We start from the raw sequence: 22,512 nt of genomic DNA, 5'->3' as shown, positions 1-22,512 counted from the left end.
AGTCCCTTAGCTCCATGCTCCATGCTCCTTCTGTCAGTGTCAAATCCCCCAGAGCCCGAAGAAAGTCCAAGACCAAGCATTGCTGTCTTTTTACTCAAATTTATCTTCATCCATCATTGTGCATGGGTTTATTGCACCAAGATTTCAGTGTTAAATTTTTGTCTTTATTCTCGTAACTGTGTAGACCGCGAAAGTTCGTTGCACAGCTGACGGACTTCAGCGGTCTCAGTGAACGATCGTTGTATGGTTGACGCCGTTGTATGGTTGACGAGTAGCCGCCTGCGTACAGGTCTGTGTGTTCCCGACCGTATAACGCCAGGAACTCACAGACATGTACACAGGGCTAGGCTGCGAGCAGCCAGATCAGTGGTGATCTCACCTGATAGCAATACCACGATCATTGTTGTGGCTACCTTACTAGATCAAAATAAACCGGAAAGTTCAAATGCACTTGAATAGCACAAGCGCCAGCACTATGCGTGTATTGGCTTTCGTCTTGCCAGGGTCTAGCCGCGTACGATACCGGGCAGAGTTCAATCACGCTTTATGATCACCAGGTATTACACTCAATCGAAGACGAGTCTGTATGTAAAAGTTTCCCACGGAGTCTGTGTATAAAACTTCCCAGCTAGCTGTATGTAAAATTTTCCCGCCGAGTCTGTGTATAAAACTTCCCAGCTGGCTGTATGTAAAATTTTCCAACCGAATCTGTGTATAAAACTTCCCAGCTAGCTGTATGTAAAATTTTCCCACCGAGTCTGTGTATAAAACTTCCCAGCTGGCTGTATGTAAAATTTTCCCACCGAGTCTGTGTATAAAACTTCCCGGCTAGCTGTATGTAAAAAATTTCCCACCGAGTCTGTGTATAAAACTTCCCAGCGTGTAAATTTCCGAGTCCCATCTATGTGAAAATAAATTTCTGAGTCCCATCTATGTGAAAACGTTAACGAGACTGAATATAAAGTTTTGCAGTTGGTATTACGTGTATATAAAATTTTACAGCTGTATGTATGCAAGTGAAAGCGAGGCTGAATGTAAATATTTTCAAGACATAAGCTGACTTATGGAGTTCGCGCGCACCCGGAGCCTGTCATGTGGGAAAATTCTGACAGGTAACGTATGTGCACTTCCGCATTGCGACGAAGGCCCTTTGTATGCTCTCTGTACTTCGTATCATTTATAATCAAACCAGCGGGTGGCAATATATAGAAATCATGGAAATCAGGCTATGTGATATGTATATTTCGTTTAGAAACGAGCATTAAACGTAGGGTTTGTGCGAGGTCGTCGGCGATTGAAATACGCAGTGTCGAGGAGTTCGCTTTCGAGATAGGGCCGCGGTAACGCCGGTTAGCTACCGGTAGATCATGGTTGACAAAACAGTGATGCAAAAACATTTAGCGTTGTCTGAGCCCCCTTTTACTGCAAAGTGTTACCATAGAAATGCGTGTGTTCATCATATATATATATATATATATATATATATATATATATATATATATATATATATATATATATATATATATATATATATATATATATATATATATATATATATATATAATATATATATATATATAACACAAATTACTTCAAGTACAAAGTAATTATATCTGTTACTTAAGTTTCATGCATTCTTATTGCTGAAGTTTATCTGATATCATTACTTTGTACTTGAAGTAATTTGTGTTATAATTTATAACTCTCTGCTTCAACATTGAGCACTGTAATTTCTAAAGAGTGTATGTATGTATGCATGTATGTATGTGTGCATGTATGTGTCTATCGTATGTGTGTATGTGTATATGTGTGTGTTTAAAGTTGTGACCAAAGTTTTCTATGGTAGTCGTTCTAAAAGGCCGCTGCATAATGATGAAAATCGTGTATTGTAGGCCTGATTGTCGATGACCCAACCCATCGCTTGTATATGAAGAACCTTTTTAATGTGGCCGATATCTGTCTTTTACAGAGAGCTGGCTAGGCTCTTTCGTCATCATATTATTCAACTTGTAACTCAATTTGTAAGGGGTGGACCATTTGATATCCTGGGGGGTCTGGAAGATTTGGGGGGGGGGCATTATTTTTTTTCTACTTGTTCCACTCGATGTTTTTTTTCCTTGTGAATCCTGGCAATTTTTTATCTTGCATTCTTCCTTCAAAGAATATATATATATATATATATATATATATATATATATATATATATATATATATATATATATATATATATATATATATATATATATATATATATATATATATATATATTTGGGGTATGTTTTAAACATTCAGTCATTCAGTGTTTTAATGAAATTGTTGTCTTTTGAGTTTTAAGAGAGGAACTTAAAAGTGTCAATTCTAAAGTTTGAATACAGTATTTTGAATGAGCTGTGAATGTACTCCACTCTTTTTATACATAACCAGATGTCCAGAACTGTTGTAAGAAAAATTTGATTGTGAAATATTAGTGCATGTTGCTTTCTAATATGAATTTTCATAGCGGAAACAGAAAAGTGTCAGGAACTTGTCATGCTTTTAATATGAACTGCAGATTTCATAATGATTTGAGTACACTTTGCAAAACAGACTTGAATGATGAAAATCATGGCGAGTACGATGCATTTGATGCATTATGGGCAAGTGGAAAAGTCAAGGAAGACAAGAAGGGTGCACAGAAATGGGAAAGTTACATCCCAAAAAGTTCTTGCTGATACTGTGATAGATTTTTTTCTTCCACATTAGCTTGCCAGTTTTTTTTATAAGTCATCTAAGGCAGAATTTTTTTCCCTTGTATCTTCTGGGAAATTTTTTTTTCGAAAATCTTCCAGACGCCCCCCCCCCAGGATATCAAATGGTCCACCCTAATGCATTGACCAAGGCAAGTGATGATGTATTCTATTCAAGAAAACCAAAAGCTCTATCATTCAATACCGGGTGGAATGATGTTGTAAAAGAAGCTTATACTGCAGCTTGTACAATGTTTCATCCAGGATGGCATCATCAGGGGGATTCCCCCTTTACCAGAACATTTACAGGGGTGATTTCACCAGTTCATGTGTTCTACTTGTATCTCTAAGGTGTAACTAGCACCATTTCATGGGGAGGGCCTCGCTCCCCTGACAAATGCCAACATGTTAACAGAGGGGGAATCCCTCCATACTATTCGCTATTTATTTGATAATTTTACTTGTGTGTTACAGAAACCGACAGTTGGCAGTTCGATAGCTGATACACAAATATACTATTAATCGAATACTGATGGTAGTGATTTATCAATTGGTCAAATCACCCGAAAATGAATTACAGAATGTGAAAGAAGTCATAATCCTTTACGTATGATATCATGATTTATGTATGATTGACAAATAACACTGGAATTATGACAACACACAATATGATACCTTTCATAGATTTTATTATTTTGAATAATGTAACAATACTCAATATAATTTTCACTCATACAAAATCGTAAGTTAAAAAGTTAACGTGGAACAAGCAGTTTTAAAAAAGGTTCTACCCAATAAAAGCGAAATGAAATGTAAAGAGTTTCCACGCTTTCAATGGCATTTAAAAGCACACTTTCAGAATGCGACATACCACTTCACAATATATCACTTCTGATGGTCATGTCAGTTTTAAAATTGTATGCGAATAATCAATTGTCAATGACTTTGAGGACAAAATTACTATTTCAATGAACTTTATGGGAAGCTTCAACATTTAAATATTGTCAAGGACTTTCCATGAGTGTTATGGACCCTGCATAGTACCAATGTATTCTATTTGTCAAAATTGTGTGGCTGTATTCTTATAAAGTCTTACAAATATCCTACATTAAAAAAGGCGGGTATTTGCTGGTACTGATTGACTACTGCATGGTAAATTTGCATTCACTTGTAACATGATGTGCTTAAACTTCAATCACATGAATTTTGTTCAGTTCATAAAGAGTTTAGCTTCCTGTTGTGCTACTCATACACTCAATCTTACTAATATTGATGGTTACAATAATAGTTACAATAAATCAAATTCAAAGAAAATGATTTTTTGAATAAAAATGCAAAAAAATACCCCAAAAATACAAATATAAAAATTTTACCACAATTTGAACATATCGTACAAAGGCGAACCCCGGATCACGCATACCAAGTTTAAAAGCAATTGGATGAACAGTTTATGAGGAGAAGATTTTGACCAAAAAGGGAAAATTTATCGTAAAGACAATTTTCAAAATTTTAACCACAAGTTGAACAAATGTAACTAGAATCACCATAAAGAACCTGCATGCAAAGTTTCAACAAAATCTGGTACATGGTTACAGAGTTTTAACAATTTGCTTGAGTTTCCCTTTTAATCATTTACAGCCTCAGACGATAAGTACACCTGACATTGTTGGCAACTCCTCAATTACACAGCATGCCTGTTTCTTGTTCTGCTAACCGTTCAGTGCAACCAATGCTCTTTCCACAAGTTTCATGAAGATCAATCACTTGTTCTCTTTAGAACTGAACTTTGTGTTTCACATTTACGTCACTTCTTGTTTCTAATCGTGTTCCCATTTTGTAAATGCATAGTGTAGTGTTCTAGACGTAGCTATGTCAATCATACATTTGAAGCAGAGCCTTCTTGTTTCTAATCGTGTTCCCATTTTGTAAATGCATAGTGTAGTGTTCTAGACGTAGCTATGTCAATCATACATTTGAAGCAGAGCAAATATGTAAGTACATGTGAAATACTTCATAGCTAAATATTTTGAGTCAGAGTGTACTATGTCTGAGCTATTTAAAAATACTGGACCACATAGGTAATACAACATGGTCATGGCTTACCATGCAGAAGTTTTCAGGTTGTATTCATTTTGTGTAAATACAGTGATGTACAAACAGACTAGAAACTACCGTTACACCAGGAGAACAATGAAACATAGGGTCAAGTTCCTGTAGCTACTTTAGGCATGGACAGTATAGAGGACGTACATAGCATAACACCAAATATATACTGAGTGCAGAGGTCCCTTGGCAATACAATGTATTGTTATGACAGAAGTATGTTTCATTACAGATCCATATTTACACAGACATCCATCAGTAGCAAGGATAGAAAACTGTCATTTATACCTACAGTGTCTTTGCCATCCGTCTCTGGCACTCGGTGGACACTTATACAGGCAGTTTGGCAAAAATGCTATCAGATGAGTAACTTTTGCGAAACAAAGTTTTGACCAAAAATGGTAAAACTTGTGTCAAAATACAAAATAGAAAATTTCATCACAATGTCAATATATCACACCAGGGTGACCTATAGGAATCTGTATACCAAATATCAAAGCTATCAGACAAGCAGATTTTAGAAACACACTTTTTAACCAAAATGGCAAATATTGCTCCAAAATTATAAAATTGTACATTTCATCATATTTTGAATATATTACATGTTGATAACCTCTTTGAACCTGTATACTAAATATCAAAGCTATGACAATTATTTTTTATGGAAAAGATTTTTGACCAAAAATGACAAAAAATGCCTTAAAAATACAAATTGGTTTTCAGCAAAGTATTCTTCATTTGGGGGAAGAGATGAAAGTCTGAGGGTGCTGGGTCAGAGAGTATGGTGGCACGTAGAATGAGTTTGAAGCCGCAGTCATGCACTGTTGCCATGTCAATGACTGACTTGTGAGGTGGAGCATTGTCCGGATGGAACAAGACACCTTTTCTCAACTTTCCCTCGTCGTATTTTTGTCAGCCTCCCAAAACTCCCTCAACAGGTTAGAATAGTACTCACAAAAACATAAATGTAGGAGATCAAGGATAAGTCACAGCATTATAGTGGCTGGAGATATGTTGAGACTCTCCATTCCCATGTTACAGGTGTGTGACTCTAAATGCTCCAAATGTCAATTGATACAACAAAATTCCCATGTCAATACTCAAACGGTTTCAGAATAGGTCACCAAGAAAGAAATTGAGAAAAACATGATATGCATAAGTAATGCATAGTGGTTGGAGATATGATGCGAGTCTCTCCATTCCCACGTGACAGGTGTGTGACTCCGAAATGTCTAAATTACAAGTGATACAACAAAATTCAAATGTAATAATTAAGAGGGGTTCAAAATAGGTCAGGAAAACTTAAAAAAAAGGGGAAGATGTGTAAGACACGATATTGTGGTTGGAGCTGTGTTGAGAAACTCTCCATTCCCACGTGACAGGTAGGTGACTCCGAAAGGTCTAAATTACAATGGTTACAACAAAATTCAAATGTAATGATTAAAAGGGGTTCAGAATAGGTCAGGAAAACTTAAAAGGTAGGAGAAGATGTGTAAGACATAAAATATTGTGGTTGGAGCTGTGTTGAGAAACTCTCCATTCCCACGTGACAGGTAGGTGACTCCGAAAGGTCTAAATTACAAGTGATACAACAAAATTCAAATGTAATAATTAAAAGGGGTTCAGAATAGGTCAGGAAAACTTAAAAGATAGGAGAAGATGTGTAGAAACAAAATAAGGGGGTTGGAGCTGTGTTGAGAAACTCTCCATTCCCACGTGACAGGTAGGTGACTCCGAAAGGTCTAAATTACAAGTGATACAACAAAATGAAAATGTAATAATTAACAGGGGTTCAGAATAGGTCAGGAAAACTTAAAAGATAGGAGAAGATGTATAAGACATAAAATATTGTGGTTGGAGCTGTGTTGAGAAACTCTCCATTCCCACGTGACAGGTGTGTGACTCCGAAAGGTCTAAATTACAAGTGATACAACAAAATTCAAATGTAATAATTAACAGGGGTTCAGAATAGGTCAGGAAAACTTAAAAGATAGGAGAAGATGTGTAAGACATAAAATATTGTGGTTGGAGCTGTGTTGAGAAACTCTCCATTCCCACGTGACAGGTGTGTGACTCCGAAAGGTCTAAATTACAAGTGATACAACAAAATGAAAATGTAATAATTAAAAGGGGTTCAGAATAGGTCAGGAAAACTTAAAAGATAGGAGAAGATGTGTAAGACACAAAATATGGGGGTTGGAGCTGTGTTGAGAAACTCTCCATTCCCATGTGACAGGTGTGTGACTCCGAAAGGTCTAAATTACAAGTGATACAACAAAATTCAAATGTAATAATTAACAGGGGTTCAGAATAGGTCAGGAAAACTTAAAAGATAGGAGAAGATGTGTAAGACACACGATATTGTGGTTGGAGCTGTGTTGAGAAACTCTCCATTCCCACGTGACAGGTGTGTGACTCCGAAAGGTCTAAATTACAATGGTTACAACAAAATTCAAATGTAATGATTAAAAGGGGTTCAGAATAGGTCAGGAAAACTTAAAGATAGGAGAAGATGTGTAAGACACAAAATATTGTGGTTGGAGCTGTGTTGAGAAACTCTCCATTCCCACGTGACAGGTGTGTGACTCCGAAAGGTCTAAATTACAAGTGATACAACAAAATTCAAATGTAATAATTTAAAGGGGTTCAGAACAGGTCAGGAAAACTTAAAAGATAGGAGAAGATGTGTAGAAACAAAATAAGGGGGTTGGAGCTGTGTTGAGAAACTCTCCATTCCCACGTGACAGGTAGGTGACTCCGAAAGGTCTAAATTACAAGTGATACAACAAAATTCAAATGTAATAATTTAAAGGGGTTCAGAACAGGTCAGGAAAACTTAAAAGATAGGAGAAGATGTGTAAGACACAAAATATTGTGGTTGGAGCTGTGTTGAGAAACTCTCCATTCCCACGTGACATGTGTGTCATGACTCTGAATGCTCCAAATGTCAATCAATACAACATAATTCCTATATTAATGCTCAAATTGTTTCAGAATAGGTCAACAAGAAAGAAAATTGAGGGAAACATGGATAAGTTACACAATTATGGTTGTTGGGGATGTGTTGACAGACTCTCCATTCCTACGTGACAGGTGTGTTACTCTGAATGCTCTAAATGCAAATCAATACAACAAAATTCCCATGTCAATGCTCAAAATGATTCAGAATATGTCACCAGGAAAGAAAATGAAGATTAACATTGATAGATAATGCCATGTAGCGGTTGGAGATGTGTTGAGAGCCTGTTACTCTAAATGCTCTAAATGCAAATCAATACAACAAAATTCCCATGTCAATGCTCAAAATGATTCAGAATATGTCACCAGGAAAGAAAATGAAGATTAACATTGATAGATAATGCCATGCTAGCGGTTGGAGATGTGTTGAGAGCCTCTTCATTCCCATGTGACAGGTGTGCAACTCCAAATTTTCTAAATGTCAATGGATATCATAAAATGTCAATGTCAATGCTCAAACAGAATATGTCACCAAGGAATAACATGAAGGAAAACATTGATAAGCAAAACCATTATTATGAATAGAGATATGTTGCGAGTCTCTTCATTCCCACGTAAAATGAATGAGTATATGGATAAGTCATAGTCGATGTGCTGCAACAGTTGTTGCGTCTCATTCCCTTCTGTTACAAGTCTATCACAAATGACTAAAAAAAATGATACTCACTTTGTGCTCATGCACTTTCTCTATTAACAAATGTGGTGGTTTCAATCGGGTTCGAACTCACAACGTACGGTACCCAGTCACCTAGCGGAGAAGACTGTACAGTTGTATGCAGCATTACGAACAGTAATATTTTTGAGGGAAACGCTTGCGCAAAAGCCTGGCCTATGACCTTTGATCTCATATTCCGTGACTAAACGTGAGCATTCCCACATGACACATTCCATTTCCCAGCTGACAGGCTCCCTGTCGCGCGCACTACCCCTATCAATATTTTCGAGACAAACTCACAGTTTGAAAAAATTCAATTTACCTCGTTTTCAACTGTATGTCCAAAGTGTGTCGATTTATGTCAAGTCTATGTCTGTATGTATTTATGTATGTATGTATGTATGTATGTATGTATGTATGTATGTATGTATGTATGTATGTATGTATGTATGTATGTATGTATGTATGTATGTATGTATGTATGTATGTATGTATGTATGTATGTATGTATGTATGTATGTATGTATGTATGTATGTATGTATGTATGTGTATGTATGTATGTATGTATGTATGTATGTATGTATGTATGTATGTATGTATGTATGTATGTATGTATGTATGTATGTATGTATGTATGTATGTATGTATGTATGTATGTATGTATGTATGTATGTATGTATGTATCTGTGTTTGTTTATATGTATGTATAGTGTGTGTTTATGCATGTTTTTGCGAATGTATGTGTGCACATACGTACGTATGTATGTATGTATGTATGTATGTATGTATGTATGTATGTATGTATGTATGTATGTATGTATGTATGTATGTATGTATGTATGTATGTATGTATGTATGTATGTATGTATGTATGTATGTATGTATGTATGTATGTATGTATGTATGTATGTATGTATGTATGTATGTATGTATGTATGTATGTATGTATGTATGTATGTATGTATGTATGTATGTATGTATGTATGTATGTATGTATGTATGTATGTATGTATGTATGTATGTATGTATGTATGTATGTATGTATGTATGTATGTATGTATGTATGTATGTATGTATGTATGTATGTATGTATGTATGTATGTATGTATGTATTGTATGTATCTGTGTTTGTTTATATGTATGTATAGTGTGTGTTTATGCATGTTTTTGCGAATGTATGTGTGCACATACGTATGTATGTATGTATGTATGTATGTATGTATGTATGTATGTATGTATGTATGTATGTATGTATGTATGTATGTGTGTATGTGTATGTATGTATGTATGTATGTATGTATGTATGTATGTATGTATGTATGTATGTATGTATGTATGTATGTATGTATGTATGTATGTATGTATGTATGTATGTATGTATGTATGTATGTATGTATGTATGTATGTATGTATGTATGTATGTATGTATGTATGTATGTATGTATGTATGTATGTATGTATGTATGTATGTATGTATGTATGTATGTATGTATGTATGTATGTATGTATGTATGTATGTATGTACGTATTTATGCATGTATGTATGTATGTAGTCTCATGTATAAATGCATACCCTTATAGGTTATATATATATATATATATAATATTATATATATATATTATATATATATATATTATATATATATATATATATATATATATATATATATATATATATATCAGTAGCTTGGTGTCAATTCAGGCAATGTATAGTGCTCGATGCGTTTCCGCAGGGCATAGGTATGCTAGACGTGGAACTTGTCGTGATTACTCTACAGACTGTAGACAGTCTGTAGAGTAATCACAACAAGTTCCACGTCTAGCAATAATATATATATATATTATATATATATATCATATATATATATATATATATATATATATATATATATATATATATATATATATATATATATATATAATATATATACATTTTCCATCTTTTCTATCCCTAAAAAAAGCTTGATTGTGTAAATTAATTTTTTTACATTGGCGCCTGGTACATTCAATATCTCAAGGCCACTTCGTTGCTCATGCAGCATTTCAAGTGGCGGGCTGTTTGACATGGGTTCATTTTGTGTTCTGTCTCGTCTCAATTATGTGACCCGAAATGGTCAGTGCCAAACACACCGCCACTTTAACACCGATATTTACTGATAAGAAAGTGTTTATTTATCATGGCAGGACTCGGTTGAAATTTGTCAATTAATTTATCATCATATACTTGTGATCTTTCAGATGAAAAAGTGAGTTGAATGAATTTGTAAAGGGAAAGTTTAAATGTATCTACGACTGTAATACAGCTTGACGCTTTCAGTCTAATTGCGCAGACTCTGCTCCGATGGATTCCCAATGAATCGATGATGAAATTCTTCTTCCTTGCGTTCAGTGAGATGAAATCATTGATAAAGTAATAAAGATACTGAATGCTCTGGTCCCAACGTTTTGTTTTCTTCACATACATCGACTTTCGTCGAGCATAGATTATTTGCTACGTATTGTGAATGGTGTAATAAAAAAGAAAATTTGCATATAATGGGCTGTAGCAAATAAACTCCAGGTCATCATTCTATATCTTCATGGCCCGGAAAAAGTTGTTCAATTGGATCTTGAAATATCTCCGGTTAATAATGTTTGGGTAAGACAACGATGAGCGTCATTTATATAAGTGGCTGATATTAAACATATTTTAACATTTATCTATGAATGAAATGGTTTGTCATTGGATAATTACAAAATTAAAAAATGAAGTATGCTTTAACCTTTGACTATTTGAATACACAGAGTCCTTCTGATTTGACGTAGACGTAACGGGGACATCGCCTATATTTCTGAAGTGGATCAGCTTTTGGTTACTTTGTTACTTGACTTACCACAACTGAGTTAATCTAGCTACCGCAATATTACAGAATGTCTTCCTACTTCTTTCGTACTAGGAAGGGATTTCATATCTAATGCAAACCTTGTTGTGACATTTATACAACACTAACCTATAAGACGTTACACCCCGTTCAGAAGGCGGGGATAATATTACCTGCTGATTTCCATAAAGAGGCATATCATGACGAATTTAGAGGTTATTACCAAATATCGCCTGTTCCTGTGTCGTATCAGCATGAGTGTCATTTGTGCTGCGTCAGACACGAGACGAAGTCGAGTGTCTGACGCAGCACAATTACACGAATGCTGATACGACACAAGGAACAGGCGATATTGGGTAATAACCGATTTATCATATACCCATGCCATGATTTTAGGGAATTTTTACTAATAGAACGAAAAACCTTTAATTTTGAGTTGCTTTACTGCCATAAATATCAGAATGTTTATGTGAACAGGTTTCATTCATAAAGTATACGACGAAGATGTCATCATCACGCGCGACATAGCTGCAAGTCGTCCATATCTCAATGAAACCCAAGAAGAAAGACACCGGGATACAAAACTGTCATAGAGAAGGAACATTTTAAGGTGCAATATGCTAGTACAACTGTAACCGATCAAAAACTGCTCAGCTTTAAATCTATCCTGATTTCGATCGTCGTACGGCACGGAGCTCGCGCGGAGAGGGGATGCCATTTTGTTAGTTTACCTTTAGAGTTGCCATGTCAACAGTCGTCGCGCGCGCGACATCGCTGTCACGCCACGCGCTCACTACCTGTTCGGTGGAGACCGTGCACAGTGCCGGCGCCGTGCGAACGGCAGAATGTTTGCTAGAACTTGACCAAAAAAAATACCATGGGAAAACATTTCAAGACTCAACGTGATATTTCCGTATTTTGCAACCAGAAATACACGTGTTCCTCGAAGCCCTTCAAGTTTTTACGTCGGCGGGCGACATTGCTTCGCAGGCGGGGAGCGGCAGCCATTTTGTTGTTTACGTTGTTTACCAACAAATGCTAATGTAGTTCGGGAAAAACTCTAAAACTGATGACGTTCATCGTGCAAATCTCGACGTTTACCGTGAAATATCACGGCTGATATTTTACGGTGAACGTCACTAGGATGTAGCAATAAGGGCATGGTATATGATAAGAACTACAAGTCTTACGAAATAATAGAAATTTACCTCTGAGTCAACAAGGATCCCTCAAATTAACACCATGGATAGGAAAAAATGTAATTATGCGAGTTTCACAACTCCCTCTACGTAATGGGTTTGACTGGAGAATTTGTTGCGAACAGTAGCCGTACGCTGTGCCGACTTTACCAGAGATCAGAGGTGTTTCCGGACTATAATACATGTGTAATTGACAAGTACAACATAAGCTCTTTGATACGGTATATTCCCAATTATCAATTTAATTTCCCCTCTGTAAGATTCAAATTTTATTTCTCACAAAGGTGAAATATCATTCAGTCTGAAAGGAGGGTACTTCATTTGCATATTTAAATGAAGATTACCTTCAAATTCGAACAGCGCCCTCTAGTCAGTGAGTGTCGGTTATGGCATTTTTGCCAGAATTTTGTCCGCAAATATCTCCGCCATCATTTAGCATCCGTCCTATTTACAGTTAACAGCTGAGTTGTACTCTTGGTTAGTGTTCGCCGATGGATTTTTGTGGGATTTCATCGATTCGTTTTTGCGTTTGTCTTGTTTTTACGGTTTTCCAGCAATCGAAAATGCCCTTCATTCAACACCGCCACAAAAGTATGGCCAGAGTCAAATTTTCAGGTGAAGTAACGAGGGACCGTATGAAAACATCTCAGTGGCTTAAGCCTCCGTTTTTGAAACACGTCTCCTTGAAGTTGACTATGCAGCGACGTTATGTGTTAAATCTATCATGGCGACCAGCGTAGTCCAGCGTACACGTCTAGACTCTATTTCGGTCTTCACTGGCCAACTTAGCAGATTGTTTCTGTTTTATTTATGTTTTCAATGATTGTGACGGGGAAGCCAGACTGTTGGCTTGTGTTACCTTGGGTAAGCCTAATTCAGGCGCCGCGAGCCGTGAGCCAAAGTTCAAGATGCACGATTAGCATGTTAAGCAAGGAATGGGTGCATTTTCATGGATTCATTTTCATGGATAAATCAACATTTGGGCTTCAACGCCGCCTTCTAAATGCATGCACTGGTGACCAACGAATGTGTGTTTACGAATTCTACATCAAGGGGCATATGCAGAAAGGGACTCGAGAGAAATTATAGGGAGGGCCAGTATTTTTCAAATCACACTGCGCGTAAAATTGTAACATTAAAAATTGATCAAGCAAAATTCTGTACATTAATTTTGCAGACCATATGTCAGGTTGGTACATTTCAAATATCTAGGTCTTAAGCCATGATAATATTAAGAAGATTTTTACAACATTAATTTTGAGAATTGATGACCTTTGACCTGCCCTATCCCCCCTCTGCAACTAAGCTGTGGCTATATCTTATCCTACGTAAGAGTCAAAGACGGCTGGTGTCTATCGAACTGTGACTGGTATGAGACACCGACCTTCGACCCTCAAATCATCCTGTACCTCACTAATTATGCACATCTATAAATTATAGGCTAGCGAACAGAAGTGGAGGTCTGAAGTTTAGTTGACGGAGGTGATTATGTTGACTAGATTTCTGCTAAAATTTCAAGCGACCAAGTTGACATTTGACCTCGATTTAACAAATATTTCGATAAATCAGTAACTGCAAGTTCTATACCATTGATATTTATGGACATGAGGCAACCAATGGTGCAACATCATGTATCTTATTAATTATGCACATGTAAAATTCACGGCTAGCCAATATGGCTACAGGTATGATTTTAGCCGGACGGCCACCATGGGAGGAAATATTACAGCAAAAATACTACGTGCCACGATGGCCTTAGACCTGAGTTTAACAACAGTCTTCATATTTTGTGGGATGAGGCGTCACATTATGAATTATTAAATTAGTATGAATTAGTAAATATTTGTCAAATAAAATATTATTGATGTTGACCCATGGGACGTACAGGGACGGTCAATCTTTGTTGGACATAACAATTGGGGAGAGTCACTCTTCTCAGCATCATTTTGTAAATTCGCCTTCTCTCCCTATATTTTTTTTCAGTCTCTTACCGACCAGCACATGTTGAATTCGTGAACACACATATCGCAGGTCACCGCTTTATGCACATGCAAGGCGGCTATTGAGTGTTATTAAAATACTATGTCTTGCTTGTCGCATATGATTGGTCGAGCTGAACCACGTGACTGACCACATATACAAATTAGTGGTTTGTTTACATGCCCGTGAATATGAATAATAAGTTTAAGAACTCAAAGTATCGTAACTTTACAGCTACAAACGTAAATCATAATCACTTACAAATAAAATGGATCACTTGTGGGCCAAGTAGAGTTACTTTTTTCTGAAATATCTCGGGGTTTGCCAATTTTTTACAGCGCGCGTGACAGTGCGTTGCGTCTTGCTCAGTTCTGGGCCCAGTTGTCGTTCGCTCCGGAAACTTTCGAAAATTTTGACGGTTTTCTTCGGTTCGTTTATTTCACGGCGCGGGCTCGAGGAAAGCCAAATTAACGGGCTCGGCAAGCCTCGCCCGTTAATTTCTGGCTTTCCTCTCGCCCTTGCCCATAAACATAAACGTTAATGGTATGCGCGCGTCGCCCGTTACTTCTATAATAACAGTGAAGATGAATCGATAAAGAAAATTAGAGTAAAAATTCATCTATTTCTAACTTAAAATGCAAATTGTGAATCGTGAATTTTGAAACGTGGCACGTGGCTCATGGCTCGTGGCGCTTGAATTAGGCTTACCCGTTACCTAACTGGCCAACACAGTCTGCCAGTCTGGCTTCTCGGTAAAGTCGTCGACCGCGCAAATTGAAAAAATAGCACAATACAGTGAGAGTCGCGCTACGTGTATGCGTATATAGTAGCTTGCACAGAGTAACATTGACAGAGTGGCAACACTTGTATGCCTTTTGTTCCATGGTCGTCTCGGTATACTATTGGCTTTTCATATAAAATGAGCTTCAAAGGTGTTAAACTTTTTGGACGCTTTGTTTGTGATTGATAATTACATGAGATTATGCGAAACATACGACGAGATGGCATCGTACTGCCAGTCGCGTAGCAACCATAGTTACTTTGTGAGCTCTCAGGCCAAAAACACTGCTTCACGCCAATCAAAACATAACACGCCAGCAGTTTCATATCCTTTCTTGTAAAAGACGGTATGACTGACCGTAAACCATTGAGTAAAACCAGACAGTATCGATAAAAGACTTTCAAATTTGGTTCAAACACACTCATTATATATTCATAAAAATATGAGAGGAATTTTAAAACGGTAAAACCCACTTTCTGAAGCTCAAAACACTCCCGTTTTTGCCAGCACATCAATTCTGATCAGCACCACACGACAACAACAACACAAACTTTGTCGAACATACTTTCGCTTAACAATTGGTGAAAATCCGAAAATTACCGAGGGGTGCATGTTCGGCACTCTTCGGAAAAGAGAGCCAAGAGCTTCGTGAGACGAGGCAAACATGATTGCTTACGTAACCGCTTCACGCCTTAAACAATAGGTGTTGCCACTCTTTTTTACTTTGTGTAGCTAGCAAGCATACAATAACTGTTGAAGCTAACATCAATAGCACAAAAACTCTATGGGCACGTACGGCTACCTTGTATCCTGCACACGAGTACGCGGGCGCGGCTAATGAAAGCCGAATAAACTGCTGCGGCCGTTCGTGCTGCGTGATCCCATTCCCGAGCTCGAGTTCGACTGGTACATTTTATACATAGAGAAAATTTTAGTTTTTAAATTATTGATGGTCATAATTTAATATTCTGTTTATATATAACATCAGTGACCTGATTATGGTGTAAAACTTGAAAAAAATGAAAGATCAATCATGTAACGCCCCTTTCGTACGACAAGTGGTTTGGTCGCTGTGAACAAGCGTGGAGCGTACTTACGTAACGGGTGTACAGCTACGATAGTAACTTCATGCCAATATTCTGCAGCAAATACACGCACATGACGGTCACGGAAATTTAACCAAATGTTGATAATAGTTAAATGAATATTTTCTGAAATTTTCGACTTTGCTAAAGACCTCGAAGGTAATTATCGAGCTGTTTTACGAAAAGGGTTAAGTTTACTCCCTCATTTTCATAAAATCTACACAACTTTTGTGAGTTTTACCTTAAAAAACGATCATTATTATTTATGCTACAAATAAAAGCAAAAATTATCGTTTACCTGCTGTACGTTTTGCTGCACGTCGATATTAAAAGACCTCCCTTTCACCGCATTTTATCCTGCACTGCAATTGCGGTCGCGCAACGAAAACAAGACTCTACAACACGATCTTTTATGCAAATTTTAAAGTCTCCTTTCAGACTGGTTGGTTGTGATAATGATACCTAATGATAAAATAATTGGGAAATAATTATGACAGTTCTGTTCTCAGAGAGAGAGAGAGAGAGAGAGAGAGAGAGAGAGAGAGAGAGAGAGAGAGAGAGAGAGAGAGAGAGAGAGAGAGAGAGAGAGAGAGAGAGAGAGAGAGAGAGAGAGAGGAAAGAGAGAGAGAGAGGGAGAGACAGACAGACAGACAGACAGACAGACAGACAGAGTGATCGACAGAGACAGAGACAGAGACGAGAGAGCAAGATCAGCTTTTACGTCGAAACTGATGTCCTTAAAAATATTACTTTTGCACCGACCCTTATATGTGCCTCATTGATGCATGCATATGTATATTTAGATTTTTAATACAACATTACAAAACAAGTACGTTATTTTATAAGTCATCACTTTGCCTTGCAGGAATCACGACATCAAATGAGTGTATGTCTCAGCCTTGTCAAAACGGGGTACATGCAGAAGACTGTTTCGGAACGTACACATGTACTTGCGGGAATGGGTTTGAGGGCAACAACTATAAACACAAAGGTAAGCATTTTTGTCGAGAAGTCTGAATTTGTTGATGATTATCATACTTACTGAACTCTCCATAACGTATGCCCTTTATTGTTAGACAACTGTGACGAAGATCTCACTATTGAGGAATACACGGTAATTACGTCACCAAATCACCATAATGAATACGATACCTACACTTACTGTAACTATAAAGTCGATACATCTAAGACCAAACTGATTGAGGTGAGTTATGATCTTCTTTGAATTCATGACAAAACTGCGTATGGACTCCATAACATGTTTGATGAAATGATGAATTTTTGTTGTTACTCTTATATTAACGAATTCTTTTTGGCTACATAACACCAATAGTTTTATGAAATAATATGCTCTATATTGATTTAGTGGCCCGATTTACCATAGTCTAAAAAATTTTAAAATACCGAGTGCGCTCGTCGAATCAGAACGACTTTTGGCGAGACTCACATGTTGATGCATAAAGACGAAACGAATGTTTTAACTATATTTGATCAGTGTTCGTCAATTTCATAGGCTGGAACGTACAATTTGTTTTAGATTGATTCCATCATGCTTGATGTGGAAAACTCGCCCGGTTGTTCAAAGGACAGCGTCGCCATATACGATGGCGTCGACACAAACAGCCCTTTACTTGGAGTCTTCTGTGGCAATCAAATTCCTCAAACCCTAAGGACCAGTAGCAACAGTGTCTTCATCCGCTTTGTGTCTGATGGGACTGTAACTGGGAAGGGATACGAAATCAAGCTCGTCCCGATAGTCGACAACGGATTACATTCCTCGACAAGAACTAACTACTCCAGTGAGTAAATAAGATTTATACCGTATACCCCCTGGTTAAAATGACCTCGGAATTTTTTCTTCTCTGTCTCTATATTTAAAAAAAATTCTTACCCTTTTTTGGGAGAGGCACATTGTTCCTTTTAAAACGGACCTTTTAAGAAAGTTAAATGGAATACGCCAGCTAGAATATTAAATTATTTTCCGTGATGCATTTCATCTATTGACATTGGTGCCATTCTTTGATGTACACATTGTTACACGGTTCTCTGTTTGTTAAACATTAGCCTTTTCTACATGCATCTGAAGGTGACAATTGGTATTGTATCTTATTTCCGTACAGTAATTGACGATACAGAAATCAAGGCAAAGTGGTGGCTTTATAAATCTACATCGACATGGCACTTAAGTTCGGTCTCGTTCTTATAATCTTTCATTAACAACGGAGGATAAGTATTTGAAGAATCATCTGAACTTTCATTACGTCACCCTCTCAGGAGTCCTCGATCCAGGTAATAAGTAACATGACTCCTCCAGTTTTGATATATATAATTAACCTTTTTTTCATATATTACTCTCAGCCATCTCCCTTGCAAGCTTGTAAATCAGGGTCACTCGAATAAAGGTCTTGTCTCTAGTACTTGTACTTGTTTGCTGTCTATCTGTGATGTGTTGTTTGTGCTACATCCAGCTTGTCGACCATGGAACTTATGACCTGAGATTATGGCTTTTTTATTCTCAATTATTAGAAGGTAAACTACATATTTTTTCTGATCCAAAGGACTTTACTCTTGACACAAGTCCAGAGCCTGATCAGTCATTTTTTGTTTTGAATTAACATTATCATTCCATATCTTCCCGAAATGAACAGACCCAGCATGCAATGTTGATGTCAATACAGGGCGAAATGGCGCAGATATATCGGACGTTCACAGTATCAACGATATCAGCGTAACCGATGCCCATGAATGCTGTGAGTTGTGCAGGGAACAACAGAGTGTTTGTAAGTCATACGCGTACGACAAGGTATACAAACACTGTTGGTTGAAAAATGGAACACCACGACCAACAGCATCAGACCAGTTTGACTCAGGTAAATCCGCGACTTTTTATGCCCTCATTCTTTCTCATTAATTTCATTTTTCATTTGGATAAATGTATGTATATATTTGAAAAGATAAACTTATTTAGAGCTATGCAAAATTAAACTTATCACTGCCAGTAGAATAATAACCACAAAACATAATAACCACAACAAATAGTAGCCATTGCAGATGTCATCACTTGATAATCATGAAAGTCACTGTCCCTCCGTTACAGTCAGATTCTACAATGTTTGTCTTTCAGGCATCACCACACACTGCGATGACAAACGTGAACGTGTGCACGTGTACGAGAATAATATTCTTGTTGGAATAGTTTGCGACGGGGACCAAGGATCATCTTTTGATATACACGGCAACTTGACACTTGTGTTACATGTGACTGATGAACTGGTGGAAGATGAGAGGAAATTACTGGCAGGCTACACACTTTACACTGACGCAGGTGAGTTATGATTTAGTGGGTCACATTTACTATCACATTTCTGAGTACTCAAAGCTACATTAATGCAGACAATAAGATATTTCAATTATGATCCAACAATAGTAATATAAATAGAAAAATTCAAGTAAACGATTAAAACGTATTTCGTTTTCTCCATCTATATTATTTCGAAATATCCTACATAATTGACGATGAATTATAATGATAAAACATTTATCAGTGCGTTTATAGTCAATTTGTAGAATATTTGATTCGTCCGTTCTAAATAGTAATCTTGTTCTATGGTTACGTCATCAGTGCCTACAAATTACAACTCCTACCACAAGCATTCTATCGATATCGCGTCATTCACGTCACTTAATCTTGTCCTACAACCCACGACTCCACGTATTACGCGATGGTGATAAGACACTTAAGCTCCATTCCATATGTAGGATATCGTGTACGATTTCCGTATGTACGATCAGGTCCCTAAGTCTGGTTACTGTTTTGTGGATCAGATAAAAACGGATTATGCCCTGGCACAGATGACTTCCTGTGTGACAACAATCTTACTGAAGACACTTTCGATCACTGTGGCGATGGATCTGATATTCCATACACAACTACTTATTATGCAGGTAGGAATGAAAAACAGTCATCGGACAAATCACGATCCTTGTGATAGACTCTCTAATAACAAATATATTTTTTGGTTTATCATGGAAAGAGTCTACGTATCATTTCAACTAAATTATTTTGATCATTGTTCTTATGTGTTTCGGTATAACATTGATCCTTCTCGAATGCTCCCGTCAATATTCTTTACTGCCAGACGGTGTTTCAGTCGCAACGTCAACGACATACAGTTATCTTTGAAATATTGTGCTACAATCGAATAAATGCGATACTTGTTGAAGTTTATCAGTTCAACTACATTCATATTTAATGTGATTTTTGTGAAAGCGATCGATGGTAGGTAGAAGAATGTAGCTGGCTGATGTCGACTGCTTTATTTTAGAATGACAATCAGCAATCTGAAAAAAAAAAACAACAACAAATTTCATCAATTTAACCAGACGCAGCAAACTTGATCACAGAGATGAAAAATTTTATTGAGAATAAAGTATCAAAGTATCACCAGACGGTATAAGTGATTCGAAATTTACACAAAATCCGTGTTCGTCGATAGTCTTTATTATTAGCAAAACCTACTCATGTATTTGTTCTCCCAATTTAGAAATTTCTTCGTACTCAGATACTATACATCTCGAAAAATAATTTATTGCACTGGATACATTCATCTTTGTTTGTTTGTTTTTTGCTACAGAAACATCTACGACGGGTTTTGACAACAGTAGCGAATTAGTTTATTTATCAGCCGGTAAGTCACTTACCTGTTAATGATTATCCTTTATTTCATAAAGTAATTTTGAAGGCAATTCTTGGTTGGTCACACAGTATATATTCTAAGAAATAGGAATACAATCTTAACTTCCTTATAGAATCTGTTAATTTACAGTATACGATTTATGGTTGATAAATAATATAACTTCAACATTATTTAACCATGAATTAATTGATCAAAAGATATCAAGCTCACACCATTAATGTTCATTTAAATATTGGGCCTTAGATATCACTAATATTTCGAAAAAAAATATTATTTCATTATTTTAATATTTTCAGTATTACTAAGTAACGTTAACGCTTATGATTGAAATGTAAAGACTTTACGTTTTAGGCGTGGAAAATGATACAGCAAACATCAAAGTAACTAAACTTGAATACCCCTATTATAGTTTTCTAAAAATCAAAAAACATCATTTTGCCTCGACATGGAAGACGAAAAGTAGAAAAATGCATGTACTATGTCACGATTAGAGCTAGGCTAATCAGTTGATATTCTTTCTCTGTACAGCACAACAATTGTACATATCTTTAGGAGTCGCCTTTCTACTGGTAGCCATCTGTGTGGTTGTGACGTCATATGTGAGTAATGTGGACTAAGTTGTAAGTACTTTGACCCAAATAAAAAATACATGTCCGTGTGACATACAAGAAAACAACTAACACTCACTAGTTTCCCTAACCGTGGTTACTACTTATAATATAATTATAATATGCTAAATGCGTTAGTGCGCAACAAACTTTTTGTAAAATCTGTCAGTTACATTTGATAGCATTCAACTATGGCACTCTTGTATTGAGTCCATTGTATACAAACATTTGAAAAAGGGATGGATCAGAATATGTGAACAGTCCTGTAATCATTATATCAAATCTCTATGTATGTGATGTACTCATTTTGTTTGTAAAAACCTTTCCATGTACACGCAGTCTTAATCATTGTACATGCTGGATGTTAGCATATGCGATACTTTTAATGATTGCTGTCAGGTTATCAAAGTTCATAGACCAGTTTTAATCATTCAGAAGAAATCTTTGAGGCAATAGTGTGCCCTTTCATATTTAGGAGCAAATATTTTACGTGCAATGCCGCGCTTCTGTAGCCCATCAGGGAAATCACATATCACAAGATCATGTAGTATTTATGAAGATATGAACGTTTACTAACCTATCCTTGTGTTCTTGTGGAAATATTTGACATTTCAGTGCCTTTGCAGACACTTTGATAAGCTAACTAACTGTCAACATCGTATCCTGCTCAATTATGGCATATTCAGACTGATGGCCGACAAATACGGAACGGGTGGAAGGGAACAATCTATTCCTGAAATCCAGGATCACAGTTTAGACGAGGAAAAACCTGTAAACTCGATAGTTCTAAAGTGTGAA

General features: G+C 36.7%; 1 long non-coding RNA gene across 1 annotated transcript; it reads left to right on the top strand.

The window, feature by feature from the left end:
* Positions 1-18,565: 18,565 nt before the first annotated feature.
* On the top strand, positions 18,566-20,286 carry LOC139129045 (uncharacterized). The gene is made up of 4 exons (XR_011551492.1): positions 18,566-18,698; positions 19,058-19,279; positions 19,534-19,734; positions 20,235-20,286. It is a non-coding gene; the product is annotated as an uncharacterized lncRNA (long non-coding RNA).
* The last annotated feature ends 2,226 nt before the right edge of the window (positions 20,287-22,512 follow it).

This window comes from Ptychodera flava, unplaced genomic scaffold (genome assembly GCF_041260155.1).
Source record: "Ptychodera flava strain L36383 unplaced genomic scaffold, AS_Pfla_20210202 Scaffold_86__1_contigs__length_474469_pilon, whole genome shotgun sequence".
Classification (NCBI taxonomy): domain Eukaryota; kingdom Metazoa; phylum Hemichordata; class Enteropneusta; family Ptychoderidae; genus Ptychodera; species Ptychodera flava.
The sequence above is the reverse complement of the archived record's forward strand: the minus strand, read 5'-3'. Positions and strand labels throughout refer to the sequence as shown.